The 4,462-nt window shown below is 42.5% G+C and overlaps 1 long non-coding RNA gene across 1 annotated transcript; it reads left to right on the forward strand.

Moving 5' to 3' along the window:
• Positions 1 to 1,023: 1,023 nt before the first annotated feature.
• LOC310706686 lies at positions 1,024 to 3,766 on the forward strand. The gene is made up of 2 exons (XR_014526066.1): positions 1,024 to 2,499; positions 3,057 to 3,766. It is a non-coding gene; the product is annotated as an uncharacterized lncRNA (long non-coding RNA).
• The last annotated feature ends 696 nt before the right edge of the window (positions 3,767 to 4,462 follow it).

The raw sequence follows: 4,462 nt of genomic DNA on the forward strand, positions 1-4,462 counted from the left end.
CAACCAGAGTATATTGAGAAGCAAACAGGCTAGTAAGCCAAATCTTTATTAAAGGAACCATTGCAATAGGGTCCCCACTCATTGCAATAGGGTCCCCACAGGAGGAAGGAGGAAGGAGGAAGGAGGAAGGAGAACCCTGAACAATGGTGTGCAAGCCCTTACATAGACTTTTGAAATTGCCCACCCTGTAGCCCAAGACCACCCCCCAAAACATCATACAGACATCACAGAAGGAGGCGGTCTACAGCAGAAATCCTGTTTGCCAGGATACCTGATAATGGCCACTAATTGCATTACTTTGGCAGTCTGGCCATTCCTTTGTGATGGTTAATACTTTAGTTCCTGAATCCAGGTCACAGGCTCACCCTATTCATATACAAATATGCCCTTAAGACAATATTTGTAAGCAAAAAGACAATGGGAAGGCTTTGCCCATTTGCCTCCCTTACTGCAGAGGAATATTTGAGGTCAATGGGAGAGTCAAAATGCCTTCAGGATTGCTCTCCCATACTATTTCATATACATGGTTCATATATTTAGATATGTGTGCCTTTATGAGTATTTATTCTATATTTGAAACCTTAAAATTCTTATAACGGAGAAGCTGTTTTCAACAGAGCCCTGCAACGGAAGCATGCAGCTGTATTGAGACAGCACTGGGTGTTGAAATTTTGCGCCCCTAAAATTTTTTGCACATGGGGCAACCTCCCCGTGGGCCCCACGCTACGCCACTGACCTAGCTGGCCTTCTACCTCTGCATATATACTTGTGAGATTCTAGAAGCATTTGAATAGTCGATGTCAGAAACAGAATGGTGGTCAAGATGGAATGTTAATTCAATCCATCAGGGCAATTGTCAATGTAAGTGTAAGATAACTCTGAAAGATGCATGCAGTTAAAAAACATACATACATACATGCCCTTCCTGTCCACATCTTCTGTTCATGTTTCAAGTAACACATTTCTCATTGTATTGTTCATTTGGACACAGAACACCCCCCCAATCCCCCCCAACAGGACCAGAGTCACTGCCATTTCTAGAAATACACTTTTGTAACGGGTTGTGGTACACATGTTGCTTTCCTTGAATTGTTTAAGTTACTATTTTTGTTTTGTTTCCCTCCACCCCACTGATGGACCCTGGGGTAGCTGAAATTCCAGCATGCTGGCTTTCCCGTTCTCTGTGCAGTGTACTGGATGAAAAATGTGGTGCCTTCACCCTAAAATGCTAATTTACAGTAGAGCAGGGAAGGGGAGGGAGGAAAAAGACAGGAATATCTATCAGGGTTATTTGGAAGAAAATCATATTCGGATGGAGAGAAGGTGGTTTTAATTTCTGTAACTATGACTGGTTCTGAGTCGCACCTATAAAAATCAATCTGTTCCAGACGTCAAGGACCAGGGAGGAGAGTTTTATTCTCCGTGAAGTGTGTTAAGCTCATAAATGGATATGAGAAGAGCACCTTGCAAGTCTTTTAGGAATCTGTCTGTTTATTCCATGATGATAGCAGCGAGGGGCTACCTTGAATATGCCGTTGTCAAGGTTAAGGTTAAGGATGAAGAGTCCATCCACAGAACAAGAGAGACATCCATGTGGGGAAGCTGGTTGCAATGCCTGGTTTCTTTGTTGGCTTTGGAACTGCATGTGGAACAGAGAAAACCGACAGCTCAGCTGGTAGAGGACAAGTCTCTTAATCTCAGGGTCGTGGGTTTGAGCCCCATGTTGGGCAAATGATTCCCTTCCACTTCTACAATTCTACAAGCCACACCACTGGTCCATCTAGTGCAGTATTGTCTACATTGACTCACAACCACTCTTCTGGGTTTTAGAGGGCGGGAGGTGTCTGTCCCACCTAAGCCTGGAGAGGCCAGGGACCAAACCTGGGAACTTCTGCACTCAAAGCATGAGCTCTAGAACCGAACTGCTGCCTTCCCCAACACCGCAGATCTCATGTGCTTTGTTCCACTCAGGTTTCAAGCCTGCAGGCCTCTAAGCACAGCAGTATTGGCTAATGTAAGCAGCCATCTTTTTTACTCTAAAGATTCTCCTGGTCATGACACGACATCACAATGCAGCATTGTTTCCGTGGCGCATTCTGTCACAGCAGCATAGCTGTTGAGAGCATGTTGAGAGCATGCAAACCACCATCTGAGATAGCAGCAATACTTTTTTTTTTTGAAAGAGAGTAAAACCCTTGTCCACATCATGTTTAAAGTTAAAATGAAAATGCTTAAAATTTGACTGCCTCGTGGAAAGTTGCTGGATATCCTCCCAGCACTTTTTCCCCCTTGAATGGTCACATGAAAGAATAGAGGAGCCATCCAGCAGAAGAAGCTACTATTGTGCTAAGATGCGTCACGGCTGCTTATTGGGAGGAAGTGGAGCAATGAGGCATTGAGGAGGGCAGCACAATGTAGATACAATAGCGGAGCCAATCTGTCACTCCTGACGCTGCCTCCACCTGCCCAGCAGCAGTGGCTCACCTGCTGGGAAGTCAAGTAAGCATCTCTGCCCCACATACTGTGTATGTCCAGATCTCTCTCTCTCTCTCTCTCTCTCTCTCTCTCTCTCTCTCTCTCATATTTTAATTAAATTTTCTGTTTTACAATTTAGAATACTCATTTAAACATCCTTAAAGTATCAATGACTTCCCTTCTTCTCTTTCCATTGTTCATTTTGCATATCATAAATCCCTGCATATTTTACAAAAACTAAATCATTCAATATTCCCCCCCCCATATATTCAATAAATGTTTTCCAATCTTCTCTAAATGCATGTTCTTTTTGTTCTCTTATTCTATATGTTAAGTCTGCAAGCTGCGCATATTCTGTCAGCTTAGGTTGCTGTTCTTCTTGCTTGTTTTCCATTTTTGGACTAACAAAACACGGGTCACCGTAGTGGCATACATAAATAACCTTTTTTTGACATCTGGGAATTTCGGTCTGAATTATCCCCAATGAAAAGGACTCTTTTTTTGGGGGGGGGGAAGTACATTAAAACATTTTTTTCAGTTCATTATGGATTATTTCCCAATGCTTTTTTGCCCTTTTACAGGTCCACCACATGTGAAAGAACGTTCCTTCAACCTCATGGCATCACCAGCACTATGTGTGTGTGTCCAGATTGCAGGACTTGGGAGCACCCCAGAAAAGGCTGATGATAAGCCCTCATATCTGCAAGTAGAACTGCTGAATCCTCTTTGTCAAATGTTGTACGCAACATTAGCCGCAAGGCTATTGATTGCGAAAAATTGGAAAAGTGGTACTATACCGACAAAAATAGAGTGGCTTGCCAAATTATTGGAGTACTACAAGATATCCAAAACAATGGGAGAAATTGGAAGGATCTCAAAAGAGAAGATAGACAGGGATTGGAAGGTGTTTAAAGGATACTTGCAAAACCATATTGAAAAATCAGAACTCCTATTAGAATAAACAAGTTCCGTTTTAAATACTGAAATACTAAATAAGATGGATAACAATGTGTAATAGAAAAAGAAGCATGAAATTAGGTTAAAGGTGTGTGAAAGAAAGTAATAGAAGTGGAAAGAAATTGCAATTGAGTAGATTGGAAGTCTAACACAAAGGTGGGGTGAGGGGTGGTGGATAGTGATGGGAAAAGGAATTATCTGTGGGACTGAATGTAGGGATGTTTGAATATTCTTAAGGATTGTATGAAATGTATGTTTGTATGCTTGTATATTCGTAATATGTGTGTATAAATGCTGAATTATTTTAACAATAAAAACTTTTCATTATTTTTTTTTAAAGTCCTCTTTGTCAAATGAAACTACAGGGAATGTAAAAGAGTAGCACTTTGGATCAGAGCTGGCTACTGTGGAGTCACTGAATGACCGTGAACTGATCTTTCTCCTTTGGTACCCATGGGGAAATGAGCAGCCTCAGATAGCTTGATTCAGCCTCCCCAACTTGTACTCACATGTTTGGATCAGGTAACATCACCTCCTGCCTCTCAGGTACTGGACTCTAGAGCTGATGGATTCTGGGAGCATGAGATCTTCTGGACATGTTCCATGGGCTTGAAGAGAACTTGCTATCAGTTAGTGCAGGAATTGCTATCAGTTTGGGTGGGAGCCAGGTTGGTTGTAAGTTGGTTGCAAGATGGCTGATGTTCAACAATAATCAGGGGGTCATTTCAGCTTTGGAGCTCAAACCCAGCAAGAGTAGCACTGGCTGCTGTACCTTGCACCATCTGTATCCTGCAGAGGAATGAGAACGGACTGGCAGAAATAGGAAAAAGGAAGAGGATGTCAGAAGAAGGCAGAAAAGGAAACAGTGGAAGCCGACTACAAGTCTGCATGACACACAAGGGTAATTGGGGGATTCCATTCATGTGGAATTGGAAGGTGAAAAGAAGTGTGTGTGTGTGTGTGTGTGTGTGTGTGTGTGTGTGTGTGTGTAGGTACTAGCCCTGCCTATACTGAAAGCTTGCAAAGTTGT

This window comes from Podarcis liolepis (assembly GCF_965112155.1).
Source record: "Podarcis liolepis genome assembly, chromosome: 5".
NCBI lineage: Eukaryota > Metazoa > Chordata > Lepidosauria > Squamata > Lacertidae > Podarcis > Podarcis liolepis.